This window comes from Manis javanica, chromosome 16 (assembly GCF_040802235.1).
Source record: "Manis javanica isolate MJ-LG chromosome 16, MJ_LKY, whole genome shotgun sequence".
Taxonomy (NCBI): Eukaryota; Metazoa; Chordata; class Mammalia; order Pholidota; family Manidae; genus Manis; species Manis javanica.
Genome location: NC_133171.1, coordinates 35,281,512 through 35,303,279, shown reverse-complemented (window position 1 = coordinate 35,303,279; position 21,768 = coordinate 35,281,512). Strand labels below are relative to the sequence as shown.

General features: G+C 37.3%; 1 long non-coding RNA gene across 1 annotated transcript in view; it reads right to left on the bottom strand.

Moving 5' to 3' along the window:
• LOC108384453 (uncharacterized) overlaps positions 1-19,562 on the bottom strand; it is a 32,954-nt gene extending 13,392 nt beyond the window's left edge. The window contains exons 1-4 of the long non-coding RNA XR_012126366.1: positions 17,448-19,562; positions 14,513-14,613; positions 11,868-12,505; positions 4,864-4,983 (exon numbers count right to left, since the gene is read on the bottom strand). This is a non-coding gene — a long non-coding RNA (uncharacterized lncRNA). The remainder of the gene's footprint in view (positions 1-4,863; positions 4,984-11,867; positions 12,506-14,512; positions 14,614-17,447) is intronic.
• Positions 19,563-21,768: the final 2,206 nt, after the last annotated feature.

Below are 21,768 nucleotides of genomic sequence, written 5' to 3'. Positions count from 1 at the left end.
TTGTTTAGTTGGCAGTCGTTTACTTCTTGGTGTACCTAAAAGAATGGTGCCAATTAATATAAAAAGACAGCTTAGACCTGAAGAAATGTGGTAAGTGAGCAAATCCCAAAGTATATCATTGTTTCTTCAAATATCTTTGATTACATATCTTTAGTATTACTTAGGCTTGGTTGATTATTTTAAGTTACTTTGAAAACTAGAGTCTGAATCTCAAACAATACTTTTTTTTTAAGGTACTATATTTGTTAGTGGTACCTGATGGAAGGAAACCCTAATTATTGCGAAAGAACTTAAAAGGGAAACTTTCTAAAGTGCTGACATTTTACATTTTAGAGTAATATACTCAGGCAAATGTCCCAGACACTTTTATGGATCCAGAAGAATAGTTGCAATGGACTGTATAAAGGAAGTGACATGGTAGATTTAGATTTTGATTTACTTTTCCCAGGGATTTCAAAGAAATATTCTCTGAGTCCAAGTGTATCAGCGAGGGGGAGTGTAAATTTCAGTAGTTTAAGTTTCCTGGGTTGGTGGCAGATCATTTATGCATGTCATAAATGTTGAGCATCCGTTTGTATAAGGAACTACACTGGATTCTGTGACAGACGCAAGAAAAGAACGAGTCCCTGTCATCAAGCAGCTTATAGTCTGAACAAGGAGCTAAAATGTGTATACAAATCATTATAACCAGAATGCTAAAGACCTTCCAGAGAGATGGAGCTAAGGATTCTATATAGATTTTGCCTATTCTGGACATTTAATATAAAAATGCAATATAATACATCTTTTGTGTCTGACTTCTTTTACTTATAATGTTTTGGAAGTTTATCCATTGTTGTTACATGTATAAGTACTTCATTCCTTTTTTAATGTCTAATAGTATTTCATTGTATGGACTTAACGTATTTTGTTAATCCATTCATCACTTACTGTTGTTCTTTTATAGCTTGTGCTTTTGGTTGCATATCTAAGACGTCAATGACTGACCTGAGGCCATGAAGATTTGCTCCTTTATTTCCTTCTAAGAGTTGTATGTTTTAGCTCTTGCACTTTGGTAACTGATCCATTCTGAGTTAAATTTTGCATATCATATGAGGATAGGGTCCAAATTCATTATCTTGAGTATGAATATCTAATTGTCCCGGCACCATTTGTGGAAGACTATTTTCCCCCATTGAATTGTCTTGGTACCTTGTTGAGACTGAATTACTACTAATGTCAGGGTTGATTTCTGGGCTCTCAGCGTATTCTACTGATCTGTGTGTATACTTCACTCCGGTACCACACTGTCTTGCTGGCTGTAACCACAATACGTTTTGAAATGAGAAACTCTTGAGTTCTCCAACTTTATTCCCTTTTTCAAGAGTTCTCCGCTATTCTCAGTTCCTTGCATTTCTGTATGCAATTTAGGATCAGTTTGCCAATCTTACCAAAAAAAAAAGAATAATTAAACTGGGATTTTGATATGGGTTATATTGAATCTGCAGATTAATTAAAGGAATATTGCTATTTTAGGAATATTAAGTCTTTCAATCTGTGAATACGGGATGTTTTTCCATGTATTTAGATCATTTTTAACTTCTTTCAACCATATTTTCTAGATTCTAGTACACAAGACTTGAATTTCTTTTGGCAAATTTATTCCCAAATATTTTTATGCTTTTTTATTCTATTGAAACAGAATTATTTTCTTAATTTCATTTTCAGATTGGTCACTGATAACGTGCAGAAATGCAATTGATTTTTGTGTATTGATCTTGAATCCTGCAATCCTGCTGAACTCATTTGTTAGGTCTAGTAGTTTCTTAGTGGATACATACTATTTTTAAATCTCTTTTTTCACTTCATAACATCAATATGGATAGCTTTTTAAGGTAGTTTATGTGTACCTTTTTAATTCCGATTTTAAGAACTCCATGGTGGACCACATTATAACAAAATATATTTACCCATTCTTCTACTGGTAGGCATGTATATTGATCTCTCTTTTTGTTTTTGTTTTGCTACCATAAAAACACTGAAATGAAAATAAAATTCTCAAATATACCTCTAGCAATGCACACATGTTCATATTTTTATACATCAGAATCCTAAACACAGAATTGACTGGCCATAGTATATATTTATCTAAAATTTTAGCAAATATTGCAGAATTGTTCCTCAAAAGGGTCCAAATTTTTCCATCAGCAAAAGAAAAGATAGATTTAATAAGACACATATCGAAACAATTAACAGTTTCTAATAATGGTCCTCTAACTTGGGTAGAAAGAATCCCTCTCCAGTCAAGTGGTGAGACTCCCCCTGTGATGGTCAAATTGACTTGGGGCTAAGGGTAGATATCCAGTGGAACTCCTACAGAAGGCATCTTCCTTCCCCAGACAATTTCAAGCAGAAATAATAGAGAGGAACTAAGAGGATTTACTGCACCTCAATCAATCCATCGGCAAAGCGTTCTGGCGTTTTTGCTCACTGTTTCCCAGAGGACTGTGCTTCTCTTGGTCTCAGAATGGGAAGCACATGTTTGGAATGCAGAAGCTTGTGCAGACTGGGTATAGTTATGTACTCAACAAGTACTTCTCCAAGTAAATTATTACTCAAGCTTGTATATACTGATGCACTGATACACGAAAATATATATTTGTCACTATATGAATTTTGGCAGGAAATGGTTAATCAGGGACCCCCCCCCACCCAACCCTTTCCCTCCCCTTGCTACTGCCAGAGGGGTGTATTACAATCACCTTCCAGAGGAAGTGTGATGGTGGCGCCCCCTGCCAGGGGAACCTTGTTAGGCTACACCCCAACTTCTAAAGAGACTTTTAAAGTACTTATCTGAATTACTATTTGTCAAGATTCCTTTGTTCTTAAATCAACATGTTTTTCCAGTTTTTAAATCACTCCCAAAGCACATACCTAGTAAGAAATGCCTATGTGGAAACTCTGGAAAAAATAGTGAAAATGCTTAATGCCCTAAAGGATTTTACAATTCAGAAGAGAAATAAGAATGCATATTCATAATTGCAATACATGATCCCATAAAAGTCTACCAATCATTTTTTGCAGAGACTTTTCATGTTTTATAAGTTCAGTAGTGTCATATTATATAAACAACCTAAAAATGTAAGTAACCCCTTAAAACAATTTGCCAAAGAATGTTTAAGTGATTATTTTCCTTTATTCTAATCTCTAAAGCAATAAAAAGTAATGCTCCAAAGGCAGGGGTTGTGTCTGTCTCGTTCACTGAATCCCCAGCAATGATCACAATGCCTAATTTAATAGACATTCAATAAAGATTTGTTGAAATAATAAAGGAAATTCAGATGAATGCAAAAAAACATAAAAAAGAATAAAATCATACAATCTGACCAATTTTGTAAAGAATGTAAAAGTATTTTTGCTAGTTTTGTCTTCTTAGAAAATTAATATAATTAGAATTGCTATGTTTAAAATATGTTCACATTTTACAATGTAGCACATGACTTAACTATTACCCCAAAGTTTATATTGTTTAATGCTTCATCACTAGTATATGAGATTCTCATTGCCCAAACATGCCTTAACACTTGGTCAATTCCATCTTCGTGGTCCATCTGGTACGTGACAAATTATCTTGCATTGGTATTTTTATTTACATTCTTTGAATTACACAATCGAAAGAGCATTTTTTGTTCATTCACCTTTAATAGCTCTTCATAAATTGGCTTTTTATTTCTTTCTCTAACTTTTTTTATAGTGTGGAAGTTCTTTATATAGCACTGTTGTAGAATATTTTTTATCATATATTGCCATTTTTTTCTATATTTGTTTGTTTCCACTCTGCTATTTATTATATATCTATATGTATATATAGACATGTGTATATGTGTGTGTGTGTATGTCTGTGTGTGTGTGTATTCTGTAACCAACTTTCTGTAATCAAACCTGTAAAAATTTTCCTTTTGCTTTCTGACTTTGATTTCATACAAATACCTCTGTATTTTCTCCAGTTCCATTTCTATACATCAAGAGTTTTTATCCAAGCTATGAGGTACAGATTTAAATTTTCTTTTGCCAATTAGCCAGTTATTCTAATATCATTTGATAAGTAGACCGACGACCTTGAATAGTACATTTGTAATGCTAAAAAATTATTATATGACTGTCTCCAGATTTTCTCTGTGGTTCTGTGTCATCTATATTTCTGCCATTTTTAATGGCAAGCCTTTTCAAAAATGACAGTAGCTTTGCAATACCTTTGCTAATAATGTCTTTTGTATTCATATTTTATCAAGAGGTTTCTTCTTTAGGTGGAGCATTACAACTTTTAAACCATTCTTTAATGTTTTTTCTGCTAATTTTAAAAATCTTTTAATCAGGTTTTTCTCCCCAGATCTCATTCGAACTGGTTCTGGGATTCTCAGTGTATTGTTAAAAACTCTCCATGCAGTAGTTATTTTGTCTGATTTTACTTTAACAGAATTTCAAAAACAATGAAATATTTTTCAAGAAAACAGTAATAAATGGAAAAATAAATACTAATGAGAAAATTGAGAATGTAAAAAATTAATCACCAAAGAAAAGGCTCCTGAAATCTTTCCTTTTGGGGGAGCCTTGGGTAAACTGAAAAAAAAATGCTGTATTTTAATCACTAGAGGGCAGTACACTCTAAATAATGGACCTCAGCAACCTTAAAATGAAGCAGTTTCACCTGAAGATAGAATTTATGTAAGAATAATAATTTATTTACACTGTATGATAATTAAAAACTATTCTGATATTTGCAATATAACATTGTTTTAGAACAGTTAAAGAAATAAAGTCAACACTAAATTATCTATGTTCACATGAATTGCTGCCTGCGGAGCCACATTGCTGAAGACCTACCTGAGGTTAAGGATGCTCTGTGTGAAGGACGACTCCTTGAAGACAGGCTCTGTGGCTTGTTCACCAGTTGTTTTCTTCAGTACATGTGTAGGATCCAGTTTCTAGCAACAGATCAAATATCTGATGAAGAAAAACATTAAATAATCTATAGTCTCTGCCCTACTCAATTTCTGAATTAACTCTAATGAAACCTGGGTCTACACTAGGAACTAGTACTACCCTTAGGCATGCGGGACTCTCCACTGGAGAAGGCCCCCTCTTGCCCTCCTTCAGAAGCAGCCCCTCTGCAGCAGGCTAGGACAGCCCCCCCTCTCTCCCATGGTCAATATGACATGGCTATGAAGCCGACGATCCCCCTTTCACAGGGTGCTCTGGGGTCTCAGACACAGAATTTACCGGAGTCCGTGTTCAGGGCCTGTGCAGTCTACTTCTCTGAGTCCGTCTTCCCCCGAGCAGACCCTGCTATGGGTGTGGATACTCCCAGACCCAGAGGCTAGCTGATGGGAAGCTATTTCTTTGGCATGGGGACAAAGTACATAGGCTAGGATTTATGGACAAGAGTGAATGAAGGAGAATTTTCTCTCTTTCTCCCTTATATTTCTAGATTGCATAATTTTTAAATGATAATTATATATGAATTGCATAACTTTTGAAATAATGAGGGAAAGATATAGGAAGCAGAATTAACATGCCTTAGGGACCCATGGGATGTGGAAGGTGAAGAGGGCCCAATGACCTGTCACTACCTTTGGGCGTAGGGTTCCAGCTAAACGACAGGATCATCAAATGGAATCATGAATTCAGTAAAGGGAATGGGTGTGAGGCTGTGGTGTAAGAATGATGAATGCTCAGGCAGAGAAAGACAGATACCATATGATTTCACTTATTTGTGGAATATAAAAACAAAGCAAAACAGAGGGGACCAAACAGCAGTAGACTCACAGACACTGCGAAGTGTTGCCCAAGGGGAGTGGTTGGGGTGGAGGCGGGGGCGGCAGAGGGGGAGGGGGATAAAAGGGCACAATAATTCGCAATGACAATATAAGTTGATCACAGGGACTGTTGAACCACTGTGATGTACATTTGAAACCAACATAAGATTGCATATTAATAATACTTCAATAAACAATTGTTAATTCTATGAAGAACAAATTATGTTGAAGATCCATGTCATACTCACGTGCAATTATCTGAAAAGTAGTAAGAAGCAGCATTTTAGCCTAAGAGGGAAGAAAGTGACTGAGAAAAAGTGATCAGACAGGCAGAAGAATTAGAGAGTAGAAACCAAGGAAAACTTTCCAAAATTACAAAGAGCTCTTGATGGCCAAACGTAGCAGAGAAATCCTATGCCCTACACCATACATTTTTACAAGCACTGTTTGGATTCAATCTTCAGGAGGTCATATGTGACCTTAGAGTCGGTCATGTCTGTCTGTGGTCAGGGTGACAGCAGAGTGCTACGGGCTGACCAGTGGGGTGGGAGGTCAGGAAACAGAGCTAGGGATGGCCTCTACACTTTTAGACTGAATCCCTAGAGAAGATAAGGAAAAAAAAAGGGCAGTTACTTCGGGACTTCATGGAAGAGGCTACTTCCAAGAGAGGCTATAGGTTGATAATAAGAAAACCTGAAAAAAGTCTCCGCTGGAAGACTGCCCCCATTGGAAACCCAAACATGACTTCTAACTCTGGTCTTTTCCTGTTCCTTCTTGACTCCCAACCACCAAGATCCATCTTCATTGCCAACTAATAGTGAAATAATAAACAAATGAACGGTTGCCTGCCCATAAAGGTAGATTCTCTTTTCTGAAGATTAATGGTGAAGTACTGCTTTTCTTCATCAATACTGGTCATGTTCTTGGAAGGTAATCCAGTAAATGAAGTCTCAATTCAAACACCTTGGGGTTCTAAGCAGTAAGTTGGAAACTGATAGGCAAATCTGGTAATGCAGACAGAGAAGGTCATATAAAAATCCTTCAAGAAGTCAAAGAAATGTAGGTTGCCCAAAGGATTTTAGTTTTCTTTGGCATGTTCACTGAGACTCTAATTTCTCTTCTTAGGATTAAACTGGTAAATAATGAAAGTTTAGTGTTGATTCATGTCATTTTGGACTTTAACGGATCCACATGATTGGTCTGATTCAAGTATCGCCCCCTACCCTGCGCAGTCACCTTCCCCGGGCACATGCAAACTCCCCCTGCCCCTGCACCTCGCTGTTCTCTTCTCTCACCCCAGGCTCCAACCAGGAGCCGTTGTTACTGGAGCAGGTCACATCCTGCCATCCCACATACGCCCCCCTCGGTAGGCACTGCCATCTTAATGTGGCCTCCAGAGGAAACAAGATGGCAAACTTGAGGAACATTTTTAGAGTCCAAGGTGAGAATTCTAAAAAATTAAAGCGTGCCCTTTCCCTTGGGTTGTTCTGCACACTCTCTAAAACAACTCCTTCTTAGTCCCCTGTGAGACTCTTCATTCTATTTTTCACTCCAAACACCCACTTTTCTACCCAGGATATCCAACCACTCTTCCTACCCACTCCCATCCTACTAGCATGGCGCCCCAAATCTGATTCATTCCATCCATATAATACTCAAGAAAGGGGTGGGAGACTTCAGCAGTATAGTTGGTGAGAAGCAGGCCCCTCATTTCCCAAATGTATGAGCTGAGGACAAAGGCCATCTAGTGCCCCAAGCCTCACAAGACTGTTAAGATCCTTTTGTTAAGGGCCAACCTGTAGGTGGACTATTGGGACAAGGGACACACCTACCTCTCCAGGACAAAGACAAGTTGCCACACAGCTTTGTTCAGACAGCCTGAACCCATAAGTGAGCAGAAAATAGTTTCCCAACTGCGTCCCAGCTGCTTTATAATTCGGGAGGTACCTCTGTCTCCTCTAACACAGTGAGTCACATTATTAAATATAGCAGTAAGTGTACTTTTCAAGGGCAGATCTCTTAGAAAAAAAAAATTTTTTTGGAGATAATCATTCTACCATGTCCTCAATAAATTTCTTTGCCAAATTCCCTTGTTCTCAATTTCCATCTGGGGGAGGGGAAGGAGGTGGTTGATGCTCCAGTTGCTTCTGCTTATTTCATTTTGGAAGAAAGACCTAAATTCATCGTGATACCAACTCCAAGACACTGATGGACTCTTTTGATGGCCTCCCCCAGCCATCTGTTTTCATAACCAAAATCTTCACATGGCAACATCTCATGGAGCAGAAGAGATAAGTCTTCAGCAGTTATTCCTGTGTATGTTTACGGCACTGTGGTGCAAGGCCTCTTAAAGGAATTACCCACATTCGTTCAGTTATTCATCAACAGAACTATTTTAGTGTCGCTGTAGGTAGGGACAGGGTGATTGACATTGGGCACGGAAAAATGAATCAGATATGAGACCTCACCCTTAAGGACCTATGTACAGTAAGTCATTAGCCTCAGTATAGGGAGAATAATGCTGTGATGGAACGAGGCACAAGTTGTCTGAAGAAAGCACGGTTGATTTTGCGGAGGAAATATCAAAAAAGCTGAGCCTGTAAGAAGGAGTACGAGTTATTGTGGCCCAGAAAAGGCAGACGTGTGTTCTGGTAGCAGGATGAACTGAGGAGAATAAAAACTGAGATGGCCCAGCACAGCAAGAGAACTGTCAATGGTTTGCTATGACTAGAACCCAAGGTTTAAAGTAAGCAATTTTACTTTAATACATCTGAATGTATGACAGAGATACTAACTTGGTCCAGGGAAAAAAGTCAACAGTAGAATTTTGAATAAAATACTGTATCTGGTTCTGTGAAGTTCAAACATCTTAGCGTAAAATTTGGGGAGCTAACACTCAGAACCCTCAAAATGTTTTCTGAGATACAAGAATTTTTTAAATAAATTTTTTATTTTAGAAGGGTTTTGGACTTACAGAAAAAAAATGCAAGATAGTACAGAGGGTCCCCGTATTCTCCACACCCAGTTGTACCTACTGTTAACATCTTCACAACAGTATAATACATTTGTTACAATTAGTGAACCAATATTGACACATTATTATTAACTAACATCTATGCTTGATTCAGATTTCCTTAGTTTTTACCTAATGTCCTTTTCCTGCAAGAGGACCTTATCCCGCACACCATTTTATATTTATTTGCTCTATTCCCTTAGGATCCTCTTAGCTCTGACAACTTCTCCAACTTTCTTTGTGATGGGTCTCAGTTGTGAAAAATACTTGTTAGTTATATTGAGAATGTCATACAGTTTGGGTCTGTGTGATGATGGCTGCCTCATGGTTAGAATGAGGTTATGGGATTGGGGACAATATATGGACTTTTATAGCAAATCTCACGGACATAAGGGCAAGGCTGACCTCAAGCAACATGAGAAGTGTCAATCATTTCCCCACTACATTTACACATATTTCCACCCCCACGCCCCCAGCCCCAGCACCCAGTGCCGTCTCTCATCCACTTCTCTAGGCCTGTCAGGTTCTTACCAAAAGAAAGCCGCCCCGTCCCACTGTCTGCATATAGGCTCACTAGCTCACTTTGCAACCCTAGCCCATGACTCCTTCACTCCCCAAAGCTATTTGCAAATGCTATTCTCAGCCTGGAAATGTCTCCCCACTTCCCACACCCCTTTACACATCCCATTTATCCAATACCTCCCATTCAAACTTCCAGTCTCAGGCAAATGTCAATTTCCTCAGCAAGATCATCGGCCACCTACGATATACTGTAGAATATGCGATATATTTAGAATAAATTCTAATGTAAGGACTGCATTATTCTATTTATATTTTTGGAACACTGGACCTATCCTCAAAATGCCTGAGCTGACCAAAAACCCATGGCTTCAATGCATGCAGTTTTTCATTATCGTTACACGTACACACCTTCCTGATCCCAGATTAACAAAGAGTAATTTCTGGAACTGAATCACTTATCAATTGCTTGTTTGTTCACAACTGATATAATCTTGAAAAATGTCAGCCTCCCCACAGAATGGAAGCCCAGTCACTAGACATAAAGGAGCAATTTAGGTAATTTCAAATACATTATGAAAAAATCAAGTACGTAGGTCTCCTTTTATATATTTTTTTGTTTGTTATAATTCCTCTTTTCACTCCCATTTGTCCCCTCAGTTCCACCGGAACTGTCCTCAAGTAGGTAAACCGATATCATTTTATCTTTACTCCTCGGTCAGTCCACAGACCTGTTAGGTCCTGCTCATTGTCCTGGCACCAGAGACATAGTTAAACTCAGACACAGGTCCTGCCCTCGTAGAACTTACACCCTAGAGGCAGAGATGGACCAAGAGAAAATACACGAATATACACCACTAAAATTTTAAATTAGAAGGAGTTCTTTAAGCTGGAAGTGATCTTAAATAATGAGAAGTATCCAGCCCTGAAACAGTCTAAGTAGAGACAGAGGGAAAAGAACAGCAGGGATCTGAGGCCATAAGGCTGCAGCAACTAGAGCTTGTTTGAGGACAAACTAAAAGCCAGTGTGGCTGGAGCATCCTCAGCAGGGGGAAGAACACCGCTGGATAATGTTGGGAGGCAGTCAGGACCCACATCCTATACGATATGCAGGCAGCGATAAGGACATTGGACCTAATTCAAAGTGAAGTCAGGAGCCACTGCAATTTTTTTAAGCAAAAATGTGAAACCAAGATCTGATTTATCCTTTTAAAATATCAGTCTGGTACAAGGTGGTAAATGCGTTGTAAGAGTAAATGTAGAATCAGAGAGGTAATTAGGAAGCTGGTGCGCTGATCCAAGTAGGAGGTGATGGTCCCCTGAACTAAGATTCTAATAGTGGAAACAAAGAGAAATTGATCAATGCAGGGTATCACTCAAAAGGTCAGCTAAGAGGACCTGTTGATGGGCCAAACGTGAAGGAAGAGAGGAATGCGTAGATGGCATGTTCTGGTCTTGCAGCGGGATTGAAGATGAGAGTGTTGGCTAAGGACAGGAGGAAACTATTTAGAGCCCCGGGAGGAAATGGAGAAGAACTCAAGTGTTCTCAGTGAAGCATGTTAAGCTTGCAATGCTTAATAAAGTGATAGTTTGCAGACAAGAAACTCAAAGACAATTTTTAGGTCCTGTGCCCAAGATCAGACATACTTGGTACATGTTCCAGTATTTGACGTTCAGGCTTTCTTACTCCAAAGTGAATGCACATTTGGAAGCGACCTCAGTAATTGTTATTCATTTTGTACCCACAACGTAAAATTAGCCTACTTATTAGCCAAAAGCAGAGTCCATCATCTCTGTATTATTCTGGAAACTTGCTTAAGCAGCATTACAGACAGTAAAAACAGAAATAATCGAAGTGTTGTTATATGGAGCTCTTTCCCAAATTTGCTGATTGTTAAGGATCCCTTAGCACTCCATATGCTCGGGGTTGACTTGGGCAAGTGAAATTTGGTTGCAAGAATTGGAATATCTTCAGGGAGAAATTCACTGACAAGAATAACTGGCATAAATATAACCTTGATTGGATCCTAGAACAGAAAAATGGCATTAATGGGAAAACTGCTGAAACCCAAAAGGCATCTGTAATTTGGCTAAGAGTCCTGTACAATATTCATGTCTTAGTTCTGGCAAATGCACCATGGTTATGTGAGATCTGGATGAGGGGGAAGAGTGAAGGGCATATGGTTACTCTCTGCTATAGCTTTGCAACTTTTGAGAAAATCTCAAGTTATTTCAAAATAAAAGGCAATATTAAAACAAAAGGATACAGGTGTACCTCATGGAATGTGAGTGGTTGGAATGTCTCACAAGGAACCACAAAAGAATTAGATTGTGCTGATGGTCCAATGCAACATGTTTAACTTCACGAGCAGTCAAAAAAACATACAAATCAACATGAGACACAATGTGATTTCTGTGACATCAGCCAATATATAATGATAACCAATATTAAGTAGATTTTGAGAAAATGATCCCTTTACACACTATGAAGGATATTCATAGTACCAGGTTCTTTGTATTATAGCTAATAAAAAACTTACCTCAAACTGGGAAAGGAAGGAACTTTTTCGCTTGAGATCTGAAAAGGTCAAAGGTAGGTCAATCTTCAAGTGAGGACTGGCCTTAGGGTATAAAAGTCTAGAATCTTTCTGTCTCGTCTGTCTGCTTTCTGTGGTGTCCAGTTTATCCTAAAGTCGACTCCCCTTTGTTTTAACAGTGGGTTTCAGTCCCAGGCAAGTTCACTCTTGATTTGGTGAGACCGAAAAATGACAATGGAATGTTCATAGAGTGAAAGGGTTTTTACCCAACTTTACTCCCCCGGTGGCAGGTCAAGCACTAGAATCCTGTTCACCCAGAGCGAGTCTGGATGCAGGAAGCCGGTCCCTGCCTCTGGGCCTCTCCGCCGCCGCAGCCGTCTCTGTCCTCAGTGCTGCCACCACTCCAGGCTCTGCTTTCCTGCAGCTGCGCAGCCCGGAGCCCTGGGCGGGGCTCTTTATACGGTCAGTATAATACATTGCCTGCACGTGTTCAGTGAGTGAGCCCACCGGGGTCAGGTGGGAATCCTGGCCACTGGAACCTCCATTTTCCCTACACCATGTGCCACGAGAGTGCCGGCAGTCCCCATAGCTGTTCTTCCTCTTCCTCCTCAAGGAGCCAGAGAATGATTTTCCCAGCGGTGCTGAAAAGCAAATATTTCTCACCTCAGTGGCCTAAGTTATGGATCCATTCTTAGTTCTTCACTCTGACCTGGAGGGCCAATCCCTCCAACACCCTCCAGCTGAGAACACTGGCGGAAGGAAGGTCCACCAAAGGAAAAGGAGAATGCTATTTCCATGAAGGAGGGGTAGTAATTGATTCAACTTTAATGGAAGTCTTTTTAAAGTAAGGAATTTCAGAGAATTCCAGCTTTTAAATTTATTTCAAGTAATCAGAGTTGTACAAAAAGGGAATCATGAAGAAGAGTGTTCTGGTAATTTTATGCATAAAAATTTGAAAAAAATCTAAATTCCCAACAACAGTGTGTTCACTGCCTAAGTTAAAATGCACGCTCAATAGACCATCCTATAGCTGTTCTATAGGATATTTTCAAAGAAATAAAAGTCAAACTGTACTAGCAAGTTCAAAAATTAATTATTGATGGCCTATTATGTGCCAGGGACTGGCATCAACAAACAAAACAAAGATGTCTGATCTCCTGGAATTAAAAGGAAAAAAATACTAAAAAAAGAATATGAATCAATTTTTTTAAACAACAACATTCTCAGATAGATGCACACAAAAATATCTTTGAAGGACCAACATTTTCATATGTCCAGACATGCAAATATCTGCAAAGTGGTGTATCAGTATATTAATAGTATGGTGGTTTAAATGGGATTTTTTAAATTTTTTAGTTGGGATATAGGTGAAAGACAATATTATATTAGTTTCAGGTGTACAACATAGTGATTCAACAATTATAATTTCAGTAAATGATGAATGCATACTTCCCAAGATAGAATTTCTAGTTTTAGATTTGTGAATAATCAAGATGGGACACAAGAAATTGATGTTACCTACTTTAATTATCTAAGATATGATTGCAGAAAGAATTACTGTTTCACATTTCTGAATTCCTACAACATGATTTCTGTCATGTGTTAAAAATAACTCTGACAATGTCTCAGACATTCTGTATCAACCTTGGTGTGCGAATTCTAAAGCCATTCCCAGAGTACAGATATTTTTAAAGCAATTGCCCATGACAAAGTATCTGACTTCTGAGTATAAGAAAAAATAAAATGTCAAAATAGAAAACTTCTATTTTGACTATTCACTACCATATCATCAGTGGTAACAACCTCCTTGGGATGTTGGGATGTACGGGCTAAAAGGTAAGTGTTTTAAAGAAGCTTGTTGTATAGAATTAATTCCTATACACAATTCCTATGATGGAGTAAACCGAATGCTATTGACTCTGACCTTTTGGGGTTGAACAATTGGTCAAACAAGACTATAAAGTTCGCTGGAATTTGTCGAATGAATGATGAATGAATTCAAATTGATTCTCAGGAGTGTCGTCATTAAGTTACCATTCACTCATATATTGAACAAAAATCCCTGAAATCCCTGTATAACCAGGGGAGTTTAAAGAGGTTCATGCACATGAGGAATTCCCCAAACATGCTGACATTCTAGTCTCAAGAATTAATGACTCCCTCCTGATTCCCAGAAAAGTTTTTGCAAAACTGACCTAAAATTTATCCTGGAAAGGAGCAAGAACAATTTGAGCATTAGATCTTTGATGTCTGTCCTTAACTATTTTTTGAATGCTATTTGAAGAACCTGGATTCATAAGAAATAAATAAGAAGTAGGCATGTCAATTATTTTCATGAACCAGACCCCCAGTGAATGCATAACATACATACCCTGCAGTATCCCACAAGTATCAGACCTCTCATTTCTAAATGTCTTTGTAGATCTTGGGTAATAACAGAGTTTTGCTATACAGCATATTCATAATCTCTGGGAATGGCTTTAGAATTCACACACCAAGGTTGATACAGAATGTCTGGGACAGTGCTGGAGTTATTTTGGGAACCTAGCTAAGAGGATTTGCAATTGGGGATCCCTTTAGTCATGTTTTAGTGGGATATATTCACATAATGTGTAGTCACTCTCATGTATAATTAAATACTTATTAACCTCAGTGTAGAAACAGTGTCCAGGAACTGCTCCAAGTTGTCCAGCATCAAAGCACAAGGACGTAAGACATAAAAGTAATGATACAAAAATGTCATCTGACCCTAGAAATGCACAAAAGAGAAACAGTGATCTGATAAATGGATTTCAGATGCATTCATTCATAATCTAGTCTAATAAAAGAGCCACATGGTTTTAAATTAATCCTGCAAAAAATCTTCAAAATATATAGTCTTAATGATACAAACCCAAGAGAACAAGAAACAGGAAAGCTTACATTCTGTTGCCAGTATGAATTTATAGTCAAACACATTAAAAGGTCAAATAATGATGATTAATGGCATGTGCCAAGAAGCTAGCATAAATTATTTTCACTGCCCAAGAGGATATTGAAATACGGGTTTACATCCTTGTCTGCAGGGTATGTTATGCATTAGGATATGAACTAATGTTAGTAAGAAAGACATTCTTTGCAACAAGCAAAATATTGAAAAGAAGGACATTAAAACACTATTAATAAGAAGGAAAATATCTACTTCTAAAAGCAAAAAAATCTTGTGATATTAATAAATTTTAAAATATTTTAAACATATTAATAGCTTACAATATATATGTTTATAAGGCACATAATGTATTAATATTTGCAGCTAATATTTATATTGTATCAGGCAGTGTTCTATGTACTTTACTTGTACTAATTCTCAAAGCGAGCAAAGCAAGCAGTATCATTATCTCATTTTATAGAAAAGGAAGCTGAGAAATGGCTTTGCCCAAGATCGTACACAGCTGGTACAAGATGGAACTGAATTTGAACACAATGTGTTTCCTTCCCAGTATTCACCTTTCCCTTTCCCATTCACCCTCTCCTCCCGTAGTATTTCTTACTTTCTGGAATGAAAAACAAATGTAACAATGATAAGGAATGAAACCAAAAGAAAGTATTTTGACACTGAAGAGGAAGAGCTTTTTTTTCTTAAATCAAATATGCTTCATTTCTCAACGTGAATAAGCAGATAGCCATAGAGATTTAATGTTAAAAGCATTTCAATTTGCTTTTTAATGTAATTTTGTGTATTTTTATTGAAGAATAATTGATATACAAAAGTTTTAATTTTAAAAAATCAGATCACCCGGAGACCAGGGTGATATAGACAAACTCCTTTACCATTTTTCTTCCCCAGCAGGTAAATTTCTTGTAGCTTTCCAAGTGACTTGGCTATTGAAATTTGAGTTTCAGTTCTATACTTTACATGAGCTATCTTATCTCCAACTTAGATATAATGACTTAAGCCTGAGAAAGGGCACAATGGCCAAAAGGGAACACGAATTTGGGGAAAGAAGAATGGCAAAATATTGATTTAAAAATCTTAAAACTGTATTCCTTGGGGCAGAGGCTGAGTAGATTTCCTCTTAATTTGAAACAAACGCTAAAGTCCTTGAGTCATTACCCAAGAAAGCAGAGAAGTGAGTCCTCACTCTTTCCCGGACCCAGCTGGACTGCAGGCTGGCCAAGGAATGTGGACATGTGAATACCTCTCCTTTATGTTCTCTAGAGAACCATGAATATAAATACTGTCAAATGCATACAGATAAGGTCTGTACCTGACTAATGTTCCAAACTAATGTTTATTGTTTGTGAATATATGTATATATGTGTGTTTTTAACAAAAAACAAAATGTTGAAAACTGAATTCATTCTTCATAGCATTTTTATACTTTACTATATCTAGAATTGATTCACTCTGGAAAAAAATCTATGGATAAGGAAGAGTTTGAATTCAAAATAAAAACTACAAACTTCTCATTTGTTTTTCTCACATAGCACTCTGCCATGGTTCTAGGTTAAAAGCTGTATAATATTTTGATGTTGTTGACATAAGGTTCCTTTGAAAGCTTTCTTAGGTTGTTTTATAATGTTAGACAATTTTCTAATTGGGAGGGAATTCCAAAACTATCATTTTAAGACTGTAGAAACAGGGACTCTCTTGTCCCCTCCAGGCGTGAGCCGGGAGCTCTGTCCTTTCACTGTATCTCTAAATAAAAGCCTGTACCTTGCTCTCAAAAAAAAAAAAAAAAAGACTGTAGAAACAAAGGCATAGACAGATATTTTAATGGCCCTGCTCAAAGCCTTAGAGACAGCCAGGAAATCTGGGAATAGAATCCAGTATGTTGCTTCCCCACTTTCCTGCTGATTTGTTTCATTATAGAGATCTTCCTATTTCAAAAGAAATCTCAAAACTTTTTCACTCATTTTGCACTTTACAATTTGAAACTTTCATATACATAACTGTCATGCTTGAGAGCAACGCTACACAGTCCAAATGTCTTATATATTTTCTACTTCTCTAATTTCCTAGATAAAAATACCAACTCCTAATTCCCTTAAATATGTACTTGTAGAAAACTATGAGTATCATTTCCTAACAGTATCCCAGAGTCATAAAATCTTTAATTTCAATGAAAGAGTTTCCAGTTGTTCTTCCTCACTTTAGAGCAGAAGCATCATGATTTAATATCAGGATGAAATGTGAGCTTCCACATGTAATACTCACAGTAACAAGAAACAAGCTGCATTTTGCAAGCCAGCTCATGTGGAAGTTCTTTTAGATGAGTTTAAAGTTAGAATCCTCAAAGATGGCTCACACTCAGAAGCGGTTTATTGTCATCTGAATGCAATTGTTTCTACAATTCAACGAACTGCACATTGTTTGGCTACAGAATAGCTAACTTCTATTTTACTATTAAATCAACATATGTTTAAATCACTTTCTAGTTTTTATTGACGAGGCTAGCCAAGCAATGAAAATACCTTCAATGCTAAAGAAAAAAATGTTTCGGGATTCTTTAAACTTACTATTTCATGGACTAAAACAATTTGCAACTTCAAATACTGGCAGTTTAATAAATCAGGTGAAGGATACTATCAGATAAGACTCACCTAATTTGTCTCCTGTCTCTCAGGGGTCACTTTGTTTCATATATTTTGACTGTATTTTTCTTGCTGTTGCTTCAGCGGAGACAGTAAATATGGTCCCTATTACTCCTAGATTGGAGGCAAAATGTTTGAACTGACAAGAAAGCATTCATGAAAAGTTTTCAAAGAGGGAAGACCCTGTGTTGAGGTAACTGTAGATGACATACACAGTGATATAACCATTGTGGAAGAGCATGTAAACTAATGAATCAAATTTAACTGATTTACTCGTTAAGCCCAGGTGCAAGGCAATTAATTTGATCTATTCTAGAAAAGAGGTGGAAATTGACCATTTTACTTAGCAGTCACCTTAGGGTGATCTTTCCTGAAGGAAAAAAGAAGCCCCTCAAAAGTTCATTTATTGCTCCATCATAGGACCTAGGCTAATGGTGCAGCCTCCATCTGGGATAGATCTAGTCTGATGGCAGAGGTCAATCAGAACATGCTGAAACTTCAAAATGTTTAATAGCTTCTACTCAGATATGACATATTCACCTTTACCCATATTTTATTAACAAAAACTAGTCACATGCCTATCCTTGTCTGGATATTGGGCCCTGCACAGAGGAGCCCTATATATAAAGCTTCTGAATATTAAAAACATTAGTAAAATCTACCATCCTCAAAAAATTAAACTAGTGGTCCTTAACCTCTTTTGAATTCTTATTGTTTTCCCAGAAAAATGCAAGTATGTAACAAAAGGAATATTTTTCATATAGTATCCTAGGCCTTGTGAAACCCCTATAGTCAACCCAAGGACCAGAAGACATAGACTCTAGGTTAATAACCCCTGATTATATGGCTTTGATGTTCCATAGCTTTGGTGCCAGGAAAAATCAAAGTATTGTAAATGTTACAGAATTGAAAGGTGATATTTTGGGGAAAAAAACAGAATATACTTTAGTTCTGGTGATTATAAACAGAATTTTTATATTTTAGCAGAATTTTAATTTATATTTACCTGTCTGCAAATATATCAAAAGATCCCATAGAATAAACATAAATGAATGTATTCATATTTCTAATACATGAGAATTGAAGTCATTTAATCTACTATGACTTATGCTCACTCCATTTGAGAAGTATCAGTTAAGCCATCTTAACAAAAATGTCCTTTAGACTGAAGCAAGTCTGCTAAACTTCATTTGAACTTTCAACTCAGTCATTTAATTGGGCCTGTGAGAATAACAAAACACCTGCTGTTAGAGTATTACTTCTGTTTCTCTTAAGAAATCGTGCCAGATTTGTTATCCTGTGAGACTACACATGCTCCTTGAAAAGTCAAACAAGACCATAGTAATATTGAAATAAGAAATAAAAGAGGTATTGTTTTATTTCTGTTTTGAAGAATGGAAAAGAAAATAAATCAAGAACGCCAAATATCAAAAAAACGCCAAAGACTAAATCACTCCTATTTAGGGCACAATTTTACCCATCTCATTGTGTATGTGAGATCTGTACTTTTGTTTTTTATACTAGTATCATTCTGACATCTATGAAAATAGGTGAGAAAATACGGCTTTAGGAAAAGAATATTATTTTCGTGTTTGTAATTTTGAGTTAGATTCAGATAGTTTGGAAATTATTATTTTGTATTTAGAAACAATAAAATATACCACGTAAATTTTCTTAGCGTTTTTTTAGAACACATCAGGAAGCAAAGAAATAAGACACAACAACACTGAGAGTAACGGACTCCATATTCAAAATATAAACATTCTAGGAACGTGTATGTACAAAGGGACTGTCTTCAAAAGCCTGGGCAGAGTGTCGGGGAACTGCGGGACCACCACAGCACTTAGAGATAGGAGCACTAAGTCTCCACTAAGAGGAAACTCAACAGAGAGAGGTGAGAGCAGTTAATATAACCGAGAATCAGGGTCTCATAAATCCACCTAGAGAAGAGCCATGACTCTTGGTGGGAAGACACCATCGGCCCAAGACAACTCCCCAGGGAGGAAGGAATCAGCACCTTGCTCTCCCGCCTCCTTCTGATCTGCTGGGCTCCCCCACTGGCAAAACCCAGTTTGATGAAACCAGAAACTGAGGCAACCATTGGATGCTGGGAGTGTCAATATGCAAGTACAGAATGGGATGATTTTGAGAAAATAGTATTTTAAGTGGATTATACTCCAGATGTATCTTTTAATTGCAAAATAGCATTAAACCTTGCTTCATCGTTATTTTCCTCTGCTCCTTCCACACAGAAGAGGGAGAGGCAGCAGAGAGAATGAAGCTCCTCAGAGACTTCTAATCTCAACGGTCTATAAATTCCTTGCAGCCGGATGCCACACTTATAAATCTTTTTATCCTAAGAACCTAGCATATATTTAGCACACAGTAAATATTCATTAAATTAATTGAATGAGTAAGTGAATGAATCATGTTTAAGTGGGAAGGAATTGATATAAATAATTCCCAACAGTAAAAATGGAAATCTACATAACACAGATTGCTAATCCTAAATGTAACTCTTCCTGTGGTTTCTCGTAAATCTATGTGAAATCCAAATACTGTAATTCTGTAATGCCCTGGCCTAGGTTTCAAAATTATTCCTTTAGGTAATCTTATACAATTCTATGCATATCTAATTACGTTTTCAATTTATTTTATGGTAAGATGGCTCTTGAAATATAGCGTCACTAATTCCCCCAGTTTTCTTTGGGTGTTACGGTGTAACATACTAATCTCTAAATGAAAACAGGATGATTTGTTGGAATGAACCAGTACTCACTTAGGCCACCCCGGAGAAATAAATCTCAACACTCCCAGGAGAGCAGGGGAACCTTGTTCTTTTAGCATCACCTGACCCATCCAGAGAGCAATCATCTTTAAGTAACGTAAGTGAAAATCAAGTCCCTTGAGGCCTAAAATGTGTGGCTAAATCCATTTCCAAGTCAGTTTTTCCCCTTGACTGAAGCCATGACCCCCTATGTCATTCACACTCAGAAAGCCTATATCCTCAGGCTAATTAGGAAGTCATTCTTCTCTGTCCTTCCCTTGTCCTTCTTTCTTTTCTTCTTCCACACCAGGAGATGTCAATAAAGTATTCCCCAGGCACATAATTACGTAGAGAAGGAAGGAGGGCCACAGGAGTGTGCACATGTGTGTATCATGTGCCAAGTTCTTCATGGACTTAATGGAACCTGAGGGGTTTTTTGTTCAGTTTATACATTCTACCTTGAACACAGACAGGTATGACACATATGTAATAGAAGGTACAGGAAGAGACTGAAGAAAGAGGAGAAGGGATGAAGGAGGGTAGGAGAAAAAAGAGAGAGAGAAAGATTTTTTCTTCTACTTAGCTGTTCATAATTCTTGAAGCAGATTCTTAACATCAAAGTCACAAAGAAAAATGCAGAAAAATGTGTAAGAGAAACAATATGTGGCACCCCAAATATTCCAGAAGCTTAAAAAGACCATGATCACAGTTTGGTAGGCTCTATAAACTAGAAGGAAAAGAAGCTTTTATAACACAGGAGATCTGACTGACTTGAGTGAACCTTAAGATAAAGACAAAGGGACTTAGGGAAAAAAATGTGAACTCCACATAAAAATGGTCAACGGGCTTTGGAGCCAGAATATGTAGGTTTCAGTGTGGCTATGACTCTGAATGTGTCTTTTGACAAAGAAAAAAAGAATTCTGATCAGTTGTACAATTAAATGTCCATAACGTGAACTAAAAACAATGGCTAAGGAAAAGCTTCTCTGAAACTTAGAGAATTTCTTCTGTGGTTACTCAATAAGTAAGAATTATTGGATGCAGAAAAATAACAGTAAACAGGAAGTAAACTGAATTGGTTAAGGATCCCTCTAACTCAGAGTGTTCCAAGGACTCTGAAGTCTAGCTGAGGAATTTCTTTAAATCAAAACATTCATGTTTGGAAGGCTACTTTCAACAATCAAACCATGTGTAGTTAATAGTCCTATAAAGCAATTCAGTAGTTTATTATCAAAGGGTACATTCTGACAACTAGTTTATCTTAGTGGTGACAATAGAAAATTATGTTTGTAAAGTTAGACATGCTTTGGATGACTGAGGTTTTAATGATGGGAATTTAGTGACAATATATAAACCTTAAAAAAATGTTTTCAAATATACACATATCCCAGAATTTGCCACATGCTAAGATGGAAAAGTATAGTGGAAAAGTGAGCAAAACACAACATGAGAATGTCAAAATCGGAAAAGACTATATAACCAGGTCCTGCGAAGTCATAAGAAGCTGTATTTTACTCTCAGAGCAAGACGAGCAATTAAATGTTAAGCAGAGGAATATATGGT